Consider the following 15,722-nt stretch of genomic DNA (forward strand, 5'->3'; position numbering starts at 1 on the left):
AGCGTTCACATCCATTTCTAATGTCATTTATCCAGATGAATCAACCATTGTCAGTGATAGTTTAGGGATCATTGTAATCAATTAGCCTACGTTTTATTTAGTTGTTTATCGTTGGCTATGTGAGAGATAAAGAGCTGGTCAAATGTAAATAGAGGATAGGATAATGTCAACACAAAACGACTCAAACACAGTTGGAGGGAATGATTTAATGGATGTGTTACAAGACAGTAATAATGCTACAAAGGGTAAAAATGTAAATCCCATGGATTAAATAACAGTATATAAACACATTATTGAGTTGTACAGTTGACCTATTTCAGTTATTATTATTTTCTTTACCGTGATAGATTAAAGTGATCTTTACAGTAAAACACTGACACCAGTGGGAGGAGCAGAAATAATATAGCTCCATATCAGTAAATACTTTTAGCCTACTAACTCAAGAGTACAGTGTGTGTGCATGTGTGTGTGTGTGTGTGTGTGTGTCCTACCTGGAGGATGTCGTTAAGTTTCCTGGCCAGTTGAACAGAGTTCTGATGCAGTCCGTCCCAGGCCTTAAACACACGCTGTCTGCAAGCCACAAAGGTCTGCCAACAGTAGACAACAGTAGAAATAGTCTACAGGGAAGAGCCAGAATTATAATGAGAGAAGTGCTCACACACCCACACACGCCCTCTCTACCTTCATAGTTCATGACAGTGATCTGCACCCCGGCTCTCTGCAGCATGCGGAGACCCTCTCTCGCACTGCTGTCTTCCGGGTCACAGAAGTAGAGCCTGGAGACGTAGATCCTGAGGCGGAGGTTGGGGTTCTGGCTGAGGAACTGGGCCAGCCTGTAGGAGCAGTCTGAGCAGGGGGACCAGGAACAGAACCAGGTGACTGAGTAACACAGTCCCACACTGTCTGGAGCTCCATAACCCCACAGGCAGGGACATAGGGCGCCTGCTTCCATGAGGCGCAGGAACAGAACCAGGTGACTGAGTAACACAGTCCCACACTGTCTGGAGCTCCATAACCCCACAGGCAGGGACACAGGGCGCCTGCTTCCATGAGGCACAGGAACAGCAGCTGGGGGGTGGAAGGAAAGAGCATGATGGAGGTGTGTGAGAAAAGGAGAGGGGTGAGGAATGAGGGAGAGATAGTGATGGAAATAGGGGAGGAAGTGAGAGGGATGAGGGAGAGTGAGTGATGGAGGTAGGTGAGGAATGAGGGAGTGATGGAGACAGGTGAGGAAGGTAGACAGGTGAGGAATGAGGGAGAGAGTGATGGATGTAGTTGAGGGAGAGAGAGAGAGAGAGGGGGGGGTAATGACTGAGGGAGGAAGATGTAGATAGAGGGAAAGGAGAGGTAATGCATGGATAGAGAGTGGAGAGTAGAATGAGGGGAAAGAGAGTGATGAAGACAGGGGAAGGAAATAAAGAAAATGGGAGAGATAGGAAATATATAACGACGGATGACAGATGATAAAATTTGTTCCATGTTTCCTCCTCTCCTCTCCTCTCCTCTCCTCTCCTCTCCTCTCCTCTCCTCTCCTCTCCTCTCCTCTCCTTTCCCTACTCTCTCCCCTCCCTCTTCTCCCTACTCCCTCTCCTCTCCTCTCCTCTCCTCTCCTCTCCTCTCCCTCCCTCACCTCAACAAGACAGCCGGACCGGTTGCGCAGGTGTCCAAAGTCGAAGGAGAGGGAGTTTGGTCTCACCCGCCTCTTGACCACGATGCACAGGTAGGTTTCGTGTCGGCCCTTGGCCCAGCGCATGTTCTTATAGTGGTAGATAAACTTATTCTGGGCCAACAGAACACTGAGACACAGAAAGTAGGTTTTCACTGAAATAAGTAGTAGAGATGAATGCTACATCTATTTTTATACGCAAACTGAGGCAGGCCTATGGTGAAAAGGTGAATGGTTATAGCCACTACCATTGCTTTTCCCTCCTCTGCCCCTGCAGTGTCTCCTCTGGTGTGGAAAAGCCATATATTCTGGTTATGAGGACTGCACTAACTACTCAACACTTTCTTCCTCTTCTTTAACAAAACCACAGGTTTGGTTAACCATCTGTCAATGAACTGGTGTCTAACAAACTGGCCCTGGTTCTCTCAGTCTCAGTTTCAATCAGACAACTTTCAGTGAAACTAGCGAAAGCTATTCAATACATTGTTGTCATCATCACCGAAACTTCTGATTGTGCTGCATAAGAGAAAGATGACAGGAGTGGTTTCATAAAGCATCATCAATAATAAATAGGACAGCATTCACCAATTGGCAGGGATTAGTTGTAAAAATGTACTACACCATTAGTTGATCCCGTCATGTGATATTATATCATATACCTTTTCTCAACTCATTAAACAATGAATACATAAAAACAGATGTTCATTTTACTCACCTGTCAAATGTGTTGATCATTTCAGAAGCCTAATTTGCCTAATATATATATATATACCTATACACTCAGTCAAACAGCTTGTGTAGAGAGGTGGCTCTGGTTGGATGGAGAGGTTTTTCAAAACAAGAATAGGGGAGGGGTGACAGCAGTACCAAAACTAGAACAGGGTCGTATAGATACGTATACTACAGGACATTGTTCTTCAGCAAACAACGATGTAGGCCCACAAACTGTCAAACTAGATAAGAAATACTAGTTATACTAGATAGATGCAGTCTGTGTGTTGATTATGACTAATAGTAAACTGAACAAAAATAGAAATGCAACATGCAATAATTTCAAAGACGTTACTGAGTTACAGTTCATGTCTGTAAATCAGTCAATTGAAATGAATTCATTAGGCCCTAATATATGGATTTCACCACTGGGAAAACAGATATGCATCTATTGGTCACAGATACCTTAAAATAAAGGTCGGGGCGTAGATCAGAAAACCAGCCAGTATCTGGTGTGACCACCATTTGCCTCATGCAGCGCAACATATCTCCTTCACATAGAATTTATCAGGCTGTTAATTGTAGCCTGTGGAATGTTGTCCCACTCCTCTTCAATGACTGTGTGAAGTTGCTGGATATGGGCGGGAACTGGAACACGCTGTCGTACACGTTGATCCAGAGCATCCCAAACATGCTCAATGGGTGACATGAATATGGAGGCCATGGAAGAACTGGGACATTTTCAGCTTCCAGGAATTGTATACAGATCCTTGTGACATGGGGTCGTGCATTATCATGCTGAAACCTGAGGTGATGGTGGCGGATGAGTGGCATGACAATGGGCCTCAGGATCTCATCCCAGTATCTCTGTGCATTCAAATTGTCATCGATAAAATGCAATTGTGTTTGTTGTCCGTAGGTTATGCCTGTCCATACTATAACCCCACCACCACCATGGGGCACTCTGTTCACAACGTTGACATCAGCCAACCGCTCACCCACACAACGCCATACTCTGCCATCTGCCCGGTACAGTTGAAACCGGCACTCATCCGTGAAGAGCACACTTCTCCAGCGTACCAGTGGCCATCGAAGGTGGGCATTTGCCCACTGAAGTCAGTTACGACACCGAACTGCGGTCAGGTCAAGACCTTGGTGAGGACACAGAGCATGCAGATGAGCTTCCCTTCTCTGTTTTGCAAACCCACAGTTTCATCTGTGGCATTATGTTGTGTGACAAAACGGAACATTTTAGAGTGGCCTTTTATTGTCCCCAGCACAAGGTGCACCTGTGTAATGATCATGCTGTTTAATCAGCTTCTTGATATGATATGCCACACCTGTCAAGTGGATGGATTATCTTGACAAATGAGAAATGCTCACTAACAGGGATGTGAACAAATTGGTGCACAACATTTGAGAGAAATAAACTTTTTGTGCAAATGGAAAATATCTAAGATCTTTTATTTCAGCTCATGAAACATGGGACCAACACTTTACATGTTGCATTTATGTTTTTGATCAGTATAGTTATACTACATAGATATAGTCCATGAGTTGATTATGACTAATTAGAGAACCACAAGAAACAAATCCCTTTCACAATGCAGGAAACACAAAGTCATTATAGTGACCACACATGAGTCCAGGAGTGTTTGACTGATTTGTAACCTTTTGATTTTCTCACATACGTCAGTAAACTCAGCCAAATGGGTGGAAATTTCCAAAGGCGCTTCGCTCGCTCCCCCAGACAGTCACCCAACCCTCCACTCTGGTTTTCCCAGATCATAAAAAATGAAAACTTCCAGATACCTTCTCGCCTTGATGCAGACTGGGTTTACCACCCTTCCTCGTTCCACTCCACTCCTCCCTCCTTTCCTTCCCTCCTCCCCCTCGTCACCGTTTCCAGGCCCCAGAGTTGGGGTAGACATGGGCATCCCCCATAACCCAGAGGCCCTGACACCTATACCTCTGATTTGGGTTGTGTGAGTGAATGTGCTTGCACGTGTCATATTTGGGTTTTCCCAAAGTGTGTCAATCATAAAAACCGTAGGAGCTGTGAGTGACCTCTCACCCCAGGCTTCCCTCTCTGCTCCACCACCGCAGTGTGTGGCTCTCTCCCCTTACCCACAGTGTGTATAACTCAGACCAACCAGCCTTTGAACCATGAGATGTTGTCATCCATCCTCCTCCATAGACAAGGGTGTGTTCACTCTCTCTCCGGCTTTGTTCTGTGCCGTCGTTCTGTCTGTTTTTGCTCCGGCCTGGTCCCGTTCACTGCAGCTGCACGCATCCTGTGCCTCTGTTTCCCATGACTCCCCACTCCCCTCTCCCTCTCATGCACTCTGTGGTTTGGGGAATTCACCGTTTCCCAGGGTGGGTGTATTTGGAGCTCATCTGTACTGTGTGTGTGTGAGTGTGAGTGTGTGTTTGGTTGGCTTGTGGAGCCCATCTGTGTGAGTGTGTCATAATGATGATCTTTACACATCATCTGGAACGGATTTATCCACTGCCATTTACGTACCAACCACCGGTGGTGCGGTGCCCCAACATCAAGATTTACACTCCTCTGCCATGTTTGTCTGTGTATGTGTCTGTGTGTGTATCTATCTGTGTGTGTGTGTGTGTCTGTGTGTGTATGTCTCTGTGTGTGTATGTGTCTGTGTGTGTATCTATCTGTGTGTATATGTCTCTCTGTGTGTATGTGTCTGTGTGTGTATGTCTCTGTGTGTGTGTATGTGTCTGTGTGTGTATGTGTCTGTGTGTGTATGTCTCTGTGTGTGTACGTGTCTGTGTGTGTATGTCTCTCTGTGTGTATGTCTCTGTGTGTGTATGTCTCTGTATGTCTCTGTGTGTGTGTCTCTGTGTGTGTATGTGTCTATGTGTGTATGTCTCTGTGTGTGTATGTCTCTGTGTGTGTATGTGTCTCTGTGTGTGTATGTGTCTCTGTGTGTGTATGTGTGTGTGTGTATGTGTCTGTGTGTGTATGTGTCTGTGTGTGTATATGTCCGTGTGTTTATGTGTCTGTGTGTGTATGTGTCTGTGTGTGTCTGTGTGTATGTGTCTGTGTGTGTATATGTCCGTGTGTGTATGTGTCTGTGTGTGTATGTGTCTGTGTGTATATGTGTCTGTGTGTGTATGTGTCTGTGTGTGTGAGAGAGAGAGAGTGACTATGTGTTGACAGCAACTAACCTTAGTAACCTTGTTGCACTATGTTGATAAAGCACCTAAAATTCACTGTGAATGTGTCTATGGAATGTTACCATTTATAACCTCCAGTCTGGATCTGTGTGTGTGTGTGTGTGTGTGTGTGTGTGTGTGTGGTTTTAAGTAAGACATATGGATTATACATCACCATCTTCCATGGTTTGACCACAGTTTACCGAGGTCGCCTTTCGGTCACATATCAACTCACATGCACTGGCCCTACTGTAACAGACAGTGTGTGTGTCAGAGTACAGTAGGTTATGGTAGACATGGCTGTGCATTTAGCCCATAGTCAGGGGGGAACCAACCGGCAGCAGGATGTGCAAAGCCATACTTTCCGAAACCCTTCCACCCCCCACCCACACACACACACCCACCCACACACCCACCCCCACCCACCCCCCACCCCCGCACACACACAAACACACACACCCACCCACACACCCCCAACCACACACCCCCACCCCCACACACACCCACCCACACACACACCCCCACCCACACACACACACACACACACACACAGCCATACCGTGCAGAACCACATGACCACAGTCACAAACAGGCTTACTTTCCAGTAGCGTGAACTCACATCTGTTTCCTCACAACAATAATAGTTTCAGATGTGTTAGACTATATAAGGCCAGCTAACAGGTGTCTGCAGCAGGGCAGGGCAGCCATGGAGAGAGAGAACCATGAATCTCAATAATAAAATGACCTCATGCTCAACGGGAAGAATGAGGAAGACTGTTTCAAGGATAACAATTACTCCCACACTCACCATTACATCTGTCTGCACATTTCCTTCACTAATGTGCATGGCCACTGGTAGTGCTAAATGTGTGAGTGGGAGGGATATTTAATGGGGTTTTACTGTAATCCCAGCACTACAAAGAGTTGTGGCATTGTAATGTATTTATTCTGAAGATTACACATTGTTTTACTGCAGAGAAATCACTTTACGTTAGAATCCTAGAGGCTTAGAGCTAAGGTTTTGTTCTGGTTAAACAGTTGATGCAATCTTTGGTGGTTCTGTTTTCGTAAACTTTGTATTAGGGGAGATACTCCTCCCCAAGACCACACACACACCTCTAGTTGTTTAATTTACAACCTACCAACACTGCATGTCTGTAACAAACAGGTTAATGTAGTTATGATACGGTCTGAGGTTAGCACGGTGAGCGCACGTTTAGCTAACCACACTCTAATTCTGGTTAGGCCGAGACAGGGCTGAAGAGCAGTGTCACTCATACCCTTCCACCCACACACAAACTGACATTCACCTGCTAACAGCACACTTCACTACTGGTATAATTTACTACGAATGCCATGGGGTGTAATCTGTACCAGGGATAATATAGCTGAGACTTGTGTCCTGCCATGTGACAGGTGTGCAGTGTGAGGAAGGAAATTAAGTGTCATTAAAAGGAGGGATGAGGAGAGCGAGAGAGAGAGATGAATGAAGGAGAGCATGTGTTTTGCAGACTCATACAAATCTCATAAAAAGCCACACGCAGGTGAGGAGGAGTGAGAGAGAAGAGGGGGGAGAAAGAGAGAAAGGCGAACAGAGAAGTTCTGCAGACTCACATAAACCACATACTTCCTCACACACAGTAAATGTATACTCACTGACACAGGTGTGAACACAGCCCCGCGTACACACACATTTATTTGCAAAATCACTTATTAATAAAAATAAGTATTTACAAATAAAGAGCCAGACAGACATATAAACAGATATATTTATCAATTTTCCTATAGTATCTCTCCTCCTCCTCTCTCTATTTCCCTATAGTATCTCTCCTCCTCCTCTCAATATTTCCCTATAGTATCTCTCCTCCTCCTCTCTCTATTTCCCTATATTATCTCTCCTCCTCCTCTCTCTATTTCCCTTTAGTATCTCTCCTTCTCCTCTTATCTCTATTTCCCTATAGTATCTCTCCTCCTCCTCTCTCTATTTCTCTATAGTATCTCTCCTCATCCTCTCTCTATTTCCCTATAGTATCTATCCTCCTCATCCTCTCTCTATTTCCCTATAGTATCTCTCCTCCTCCTCTCTCTATTTCCATAGAGTATCTCTCCTCCTCCTCTCTCTATTTCCCTATAGTATTTCTCCTCCTCCTCTCTCTATTTCCCTATAGTATCTCTCCTCCTCCTCCTCTCTCTATTCCCCTATAGTATCCCTCCTCTGCTCTCTATTTCCCTATAGTATCTATCCTCCTCCTCCTCTCTCTATTCCCCTATAGTATCTCTCCTCCTCCTCTCTCTATTCCCCTATAGTATCTCTCCTCCTCCTCTCTCTATTTCCCTTTAGTATCCCTACTCCTCTCTCTATTTCCCGATAGTATCTCTCCTCCTCCTCCTCTCTCTATTCACCTATAGTATCTCTCCTCCTATCTCTATTTCCCTATAGTATCTCTCCTCCTCCTCCTCTCTCTATTTCCCTATAGTATCTCTCCTCCTCCTCCTCTCTCTATTTCCCTATAGTATCTCTCCTCCTCCTCCTCCTCTCTCTATTTCCCTATATTATCCCTCCTCCTCCTCTCTCTATTTCCCTATAGTATCTTTCTACCTCCTCCTTTCTCTATTTCCCTATAGTATCTTTCTTTCTCCTCCTCTCTCTATTCCCCTATAGTATCCCTACTCCTCTCTCTATTTCCCTACAGTATCTCTCCTCCTCCTCCTCTCTCTATTTCCCTATAGTATCTCTCCTCCACCTCCTATCTCTATTTCCCTTTAGTATCTCTCCTCCTCCTCCTCTCTCTATTTACCTATAGTATCTCTCCTCCTCCTCTCTCTATTTCCCTATAGTATCCCTCCTCCTCTCTCTAGTTCCCTACAGTATCTCTCCTCCTCCTCTCTCTATTCCCCTATAGTATCTCTCCTCCTCCTCTCTCTATTTCCCTTTAGTATCCCTACTCCTCTCTCTATTTCCCTATAGTATCTCTCCTCCTCCTCCTCTCTATATTTCCCTATAGAATCTCTCCTCTTCCTCCTCTCTCTATTTCCCTATAGTATCTCTCCTCCACCTCCTATCTCTATTTCCCTATAGTATCTCTCCTCCTCCTCCTCTCTCTATTTCCCTATAGTATCTCTCCTCCTCCTCTCTCTATTTCCCTATAGTATCTCTCCTCCTCCTCTCTCTATTTCCCTATAGTATCTTTCTTCCTCCCACTCTCTCTATTTCCCTATAGTATCTTTCTTCCTCCCACTCTCTCTATTTCCCTATAGTATCTTTCTACCTCCTCCTTTCTCTATTTCCCTATAGTATCTTTCTTTCTCCTCCTCTCTCTATTCCCCTATAGTATCCCTCCTCCTCTTTCTATTTCCCTATAGTATCTCTCCTCCTCCTCTCTCTATTCCCCTATAGTATCTCTCCTCCTCCTCTATTCCCCTATAGTATCTCTCCTCCTCCTCCTCTCTCTATTCCCCTATAGTATCTCTCCTCTTCCTCCTCTCTCTATTTCCCTTTAGTATCTCTCCTTCTCCTCTTATCTCTATTTCCCTATAGTATCTCTCAATTTCCCTATAGTATCTCTCCTCCTCCTCTCTCTATTTCCCTTTAGTATCCCTACTCCTCTCTCTATTTCCCTATAGTATCTCTCCTCCTCCTCTCTCTATTTCCCTATAGTATCTCTCAATTTCCCTATAGTATCTCTCCTCCTCCTCTCTCTATTTCCCTTTAGTATCCCTACTCCTCTCTCAATTTCCCTATAGTATCTCTCCTCCTCCTCTCTCTATTTCCCTTTAGTATCCCTACTCCTCTCTCTATTTCCCTATAGTATCTCTCCTCCTCCTCCTCTCTCTATTCCCCTATTGTATCTCTCCTCCTCCTCTCTCTATTCCCCTATAGTATCTCTCCTCCTCCTCTCTCTATTTCCCTTTAGTATCCCTACTCCTATCTCTATTTCCCTATAGTATCTCTCCTCCTCCTCATCTCTCTATTTCCCTATAGTATCCCTCCCCCTCTCTCTATTTCCTTATAGTATCTCTCCTCCTCCTCTCTCTATTTCCCTATAGTTTCTCTCCTCCTCCTCTCTCTATTTCCCTATAGTATCTATCCTCCTCCTCTCTCTATTTCCCTATAGTATCTCTCCTCCTCCTCTCTCTATTTCCCTATAGTGTCTCTCCTCCTCCTCTCTCTATTTCCCTATAGTATCTCTCCTCCTCCTCTCTCTATTTCCCTATAGTATCTCTCCTCTTCCTCTCTCTATTTCCCTTTAGTATCTCTCCTCCTCCTCTCTCTATTTCCCATGAGTATCTCTCCTCCTCCTCCTCTCTCTATTTCCCTATTGTATCTCTCCTCCTCCTCTCTCTATTTCCCTATAGTATCTCTCCTCCTCCTCTCTCTATTTCCCTATAGTATCTTTCTTCCTCCCACTCTCTATATTTCCCTATAGTATCTTTCTACCTCCTCCTTTCTCTATTTCCCTATAGTATCTTCCTTTCTCCTCCTCTCTCTATTCCCCTATAGTATCCCTCCTCCTCTCTCTATTCCCTGTAGTATCTTTCCTCCTCCTCTCTCTATTCCCCTATAGTATCTCTCCTCCTCTCTCTATTTCCCTTTAGTATCCCTACTCCTCTCTCTATTTCCCTATAGTATCTCTCTTCCTCCTCCTCTCGATATTTCCCTATAGTATCTCTCCTCTTCCTCCTCTCTCTATTTCCCTATAGTATCTCTCCTCCACCTCCTATCTCTATTTCCCTTTAGTATCTCTCCTCCTCCTCCTCTCTCTATTTACCTATAGTATCTCTCCTCCTCCTCTCTCTATTTACCTATAGTATCTCTCCTCCTCCTCTCTCTATTTCCCTATAGTATCTCTCCTCCTCTCTCTATTTCCCTTTAGTATCTCTCCTTCTCCTCTTATCTCTATTTCCCTATAGTATCTCTCAATTTCCCTATAGTATCTCTCCTCCTCCTCTCTCTATTTCCCTTTAGTATCCCTACTCCTCTCTCTATTTCCCTATAGTATCTCTCCTCCTCCTCTCTCTATTCCCCTATAGTATCTCTCAATTTCCCTATAGTATCTCTCCTCCTCCTCTCTCTATTTCCCTTTAGTATCCCTACTCCTCTCTCAATTTCCCTATAGTATCTCTCCTCCTCCTCCTCTCTCTATTCCCCTATTGTATCTCTCCTCCTCCTCTCTCTATTCCCCTATAGTATCTCTCCTCCTCCTCTCTCTATTTCCCTTTAGTATCCCTACTCCTATCTCTATTTCCCTATAGTATCTCTCCTCCTCCTCATCTCTCTATTTCCCTATAGTATCCCTCCCCCTCTCTCTATTTCCTTATAGTATCTCTCCTCCTCCTCTCTCTATTTCCCTATAGTTTCTCTCCTCCTCCTCTCTCTATTTCCCTATAGTATCTCTCCTCCTCCTCTCTCTATTTCCCTATAGTATCCCTACTCCTATCTCTATTTCCCTATAGTGTCTCTCCTCCTCCTCTCTCTATTTCCCTATAGTATCTCTCCTCCTCCTATCTCTATTTCCCTATAGTGTCTCTCCTCCTCCTCTCTCTATTTCCCTATAGTATCTCTCCTCCTCCTCTCTCTATTTCCCTATAGTATCTCTCCTCTTCCTCTCTCTATTTCCCTTTAGTATCTCTCCTCCTCTCTCTATTTCCCATGAGTATCTCTCCTCCTCCTCCTCTCTCTATTTCCCTATAGTATCTCTCCTCCTCCTCTCTCTATTTCCCTATAGTATCTTTCTTCCTCCCACTCTCTATATTTCCCTATAGTATCTTTCTACCTCCTCCTTTCTCTATTTCCCTATAGTATCTTCCTTTCTCCTCCTCTCTCTATTCCCCTATAGTATCCCTCCTCCTCTCTCTATTTCCCTGTAGTATCTTTCCTCCTCCTCTCTCTATTCCCCTATAGTATCTCTCCTCCTCTCTCTATTTCCCTTTAGTATCCCTACTCCTCTCTCTATTTCCCTATAGTATCTCTCTTCCTCCTCCTCTCGATATTTCCCTATAGTATCTCTCCTCTTCCTCCTCTCTCTATTTCCCTATAGTATCTCTCCTCCACCTCCTATCTCTATTTCCCTTTAGTATCTCTCCTCCTCCTCCTCTCTCTATTTACCTATAGTATCTCTCCTCCTCCTCTCTCTATTTACCTATAGTATCTCTCCTCCTCCTCTCTCTATTTCCCTATAGTATCTCTCCTCCTCTCTCTATTTCCCTATAGTGTCTCTCTTCTTCCTCTCTCTATTTCCCTTTAGTATCTCTCCTCCTCCTCTCTCTATTTCCCTATAGTATCTTTCTTCCTCCCCCTCTCTCTATTTCCCTATAGTATCTTTCTACCTCCTCCTTTCTCTATTCCCTATAGTGTCTTTCCTCCTCCTCCTCTCTCTATTTCCCTATAGTATCTTTCCTCCTCCTCTCTCTATTTCCCGATAGTATCTCTCCTCCTCCTCTCTCTATTTCCCTATAGTATCTTTCTTCCTCCTCCTCTTTCTATTTCCCTATAGTATTTTTCTTCCTCCTCCTCTCTCTATTTCCCTATAGTATCTTTCTTCCTCCTCCTCTCTCTATTTCCCTATAGTATCTCTCCTCCTCCTCCTCTCTCTATTTCCCTATAGTATCTCTCCTCCTCCTCTCTCTATTTCCCTATAGTATCTCTCCTCCTCCTCTCTCTATTTCCCTATACTATCTCTCCTCCTCCTCCTCCTCTCTCTATTTCCCTATAGTATCTCTCCTCCTCCTCTCTCTATTTCCCTAGAGAATCTCTCCTCCTCCTCCTCTCTCTATTTCCCTATAGTATCTCGCCTCCTCCTCTCTCTATTTCCCTAGAGTATCTCTCCTCCTCTCTCTATTTCCCTAGAGTATCTCTCCTTCTCCTCCTCTCTCTATTTCCCTATAGTAGCTCTCCTCCTCCTCTCTCTATTTCCCTAGAGTATCTCTCCTCCTCCTCCTCTCTCTGTTTCCCTATAGTATCTCTCCTCCTCCTCCTCTCTATTTACCTATAGTATCTCTCCTCTTCCTCTCTCTATTTCCCTAGAGTATCTCTCCTCCTCCTTTCTCTATTTCCCTTTAGTATCTCTCCTTCTCCTCTTATCTCTATTTCCCTATAGTATCTCTCCTCCTCCTCTCTCTACTTCTCTATAGTATCTCTATTCCTCCACCTCTATTTCCCTACAGTATCCCTCCGCCTCCTCCTCTCTCCATTTCCCTATAGTATCTCTCCTCCTCCTCCTCTCTCTATTTCCCTATAGTATCTTTCTTCCTCCCCCTCTCTCTATTTCCCTATAGTATCTTTCTACCTCCTCCTTTCTCTATTTCCCTATAGTATCTTTCCTCCTCCTCCTCTCTCTATTTCCCTATAGTATCTCTCCTCCTCCTCTCTCTATTTCCCTATAGTATCTTTCCTCCTCCTCTCTCTATTTCCCTATAGTATCTCTCCTCCTCCTCTCTCTATTTCCCTATAGTATCTTTCTTCCTCCTCCTCTTTCTATTTCCCTTTAGTATCCCTACTCCTCTCTCTATTTCCCTATAGTATCTCTCCTCCTCCTCCTCTCGATATTTCCCTATAGTATCTCTCCTCTTCCTCCTCTCTCTATTTCCCTATAGTATCTCTCTTCCACCTCCTATCTCTATTTCCCTTTAGTATCTCTCCTCCTCCTCCTCTCTCTATTTACCTATAGTATCTCTCCTCCTCCTCTCTCTATTTCCCTATAGTATCTCTCCTCCTCTCTCTATTTCCCTATAGTATCTCTCTTCTTCCTCTCTCTATTTCCCTTTAGTATCTCTCCTCCTCCTCTCTCTATTTCCCTTTAGTATCTTTCCTCCTCCTCTCTCTATTTCCCTTTAGTATCTCTCCTCCTCCTCTCTCTATTTCCCTATCTTATCTCTCCTCCTCCTCTCTCTATTTCCCTATAGTATCTCTCCTCCTCCTCTCTCTATTTCCCTACAGTATCCCTCCTCCTCTCTCTATTTCCCTATAGTATCTCTCCTCCTCCTCTCTCTATTTCCCTATAGTATCTCTCCTCCTCCTCTCTCTATTTCCCTACAGTATCCCTCCTCCTCTCTCTATTTCCCTATAGTATCTCTCCTCCTCCTCTCTCTAGTTCCCTATAGTATCTCTCCTCCTCCTCTCTCTATTTCCCTACAGTATCCCTCCTCCTCTCTCTATTTCCCTACAGTATCCCTCCTCCTCTCTCTATTTCCCTACAGTATCCCTCCTCCTCTCTCTATTTCCCTTTAGTATATCTTCTTTGTCTTATTTTCCACATTGCCTTCGTTGTCTCCTCCATCACTTGAGGTCTTTGACAAACACCTTGGTGACATGGAAGCCCTGAAATGTCCTCTCTGGCTGCTCTTCATCCTCCTCTTTTTCCTCCCCATCGTAGCCCACCTCCTCTTGCAGCCTGTAGCCCAGCTTCCTGAAGAAGGCCTCTCCTACTGCAGAGGGGTAGGGGACGTGGGCGTAGACCCTCCTAGCCCCCACCTGCCTGTCCCTCTGCTCCAGACTCTGAACCAGCAGTCTGCCGAGGCCCTCCCGGCGGTACCAGCAGCCCACCACCACCCTGCAGAACCTCCTCATCCCCAGATGACAGTCACCCTCCCTGGACACACAGCCCACGATCTCCCCCTCACAGTCCGCCACCCACACCTGCCCTGCTGCCTTCTCCCTCTCCACGTCTACGATCTCAGGAGACGAGTCTTTGTCCTTGTCCTCTGCCTTGGGTTTGGTCTTTCGTCTGGCCTTGCCCTTTAATGACAGATAATAATCAACTTTATTTGTGCAGCAACTCAGCCCAAAGCACGAAAAGTCCAAATCACTAAAACACCATAGTAAAACTGAGCAATGCATGTAACATCCACAACATACAGTACCTAAAGTCAAAGAAAAGGAAACCTACTTTAGCCGGTGGGGGTTTCCCACTGATCCTGCTATAGGGGTTGGGAAGGGTCTCGTCCTGCGCCCCTCGGTAACTGCTCCCCACATAGTCCCAGTAGGGCCCGGCTGGTGCCCAGCACTCCGGTGGAGCGTGGCATGGTGAACTTGAGGTAGATGATGAGCAGGAAGAGAGAGAGGGAGAGGGGTCGTAAGGGATGGGGCCAGAGAGAGGAGGAGAAAGATCGAGAGAGAGAGAGAGAGAGAGAGAGAGAGGGGGGAGGAGAAAGATCGAGAGAGACAGAGAGAGAGAGAGAGAGAGAGAGAGAGAGGGTGGTAAGGGATGGGGCCAGAGAGAGGAGAAAGATTGAGAGAGAGAAAGAGAGAGAGACAGAGAGAGAGAGGGGTCGTAAGGGATGGGGCCAGAGAGAGAGAGGGGTCGTAAGGGATGGGGCCAGAGAGAGAAACGTAAGTTTGAGTGTTAACCTGAAAAAGTACTCTTACAAAAAAAAGGTTCTAAGGCAGCTGAGAGTGTAGAGACAGAGCATAACTCAGGCTTGAAGTGTGTATGTGGGTGTGTGTGCATAACTTTGAGGATAAAACACACACCTTGATGATAGCTTTGACAGTCTCGATGTCATCCTCCCTCATCCTCCTCATTACCACCTGATCTAGCTCCAGCTTTACCATGTCTGGACTTCACACACACACACACACCCTCACTCACGTACACCTCACACAGCAACACACACACCCTGACTCACGCACACCTCATACAGCAACACACACACACACCCTCACTCACGTACACCTCATACAGCAACACACACACACACACCCTCACTCACGCACACCTCATACAGCAACACACACACACACACCCTCACTCACGTACACCTCATACAGCAACACACACACACACACACCCTCACTCACGTACACCTCATACAGCAACACACACACCCTCACTCACGCACACCTCATACAGCAACACACACCGGTCTGCAAATATAGAAAATCTCATGGTCACATAACACATTGCTTTGTACAGATACACTATGTGGTTGAATTTAGCATATTTGATTACATACAGCACTACAATGACAATATACAGCTGAGTATTTACATTCTGGTTACCATAGTAGCTAAATGGTATAAAATCGTATTCAAGATGATGGGAATGTGGTGGGTTATATTTGATCCAGGCTATTTGGGGTTTGAGGCCATGACTCATTAGGAAAGCAATCCATCCCTGTAACACTGTATATGTAGCCTACATATATACCCGGGTTGGTCTCAATTTTG

General features: G+C 45.2%; 2 pseudogenes across 1 annotated transcript; both read right to left on the reverse strand.

Annotated features, from left to right (window-relative positions):
• Positions 1 to 97: 97 nt before the first annotated feature.
• Positions 98 to 2,401, reverse strand: LOC110520834 (single-stranded DNA cytosine deaminase-like; annotated as a pseudogene).
• Positions 2,402 to 12,769: 10,368 nt separating this feature from the next.
• Positions 12,770 to 15,600, reverse strand: LOC110520907 (putative N-acetyltransferase 14; annotated as a pseudogene). Its single transcript, XR_016492750.1, has 3 exons — positions 14,959 to 15,600; positions 14,443 to 14,690; positions 12,770 to 14,291 (listed from the first exon to the last, which is right to left on the reverse strand). The product of XR_016492750.1 is annotated as a putative N-acetyltransferase 14 (transcript).
• Positions 15,601 to 15,722: the final 122 nt, after the last annotated feature.

This window comes from Oncorhynchus mykiss, chromosome 3, assembly GCF_057628025.1.
Source record: "Oncorhynchus mykiss isolate SJ-2025 chromosome 3, ASM5762802v1, whole genome shotgun sequence".
Classification (NCBI taxonomy): Eukaryota; Metazoa; Chordata; class Actinopteri; order Salmoniformes; family Salmonidae; genus Oncorhynchus; species Oncorhynchus mykiss.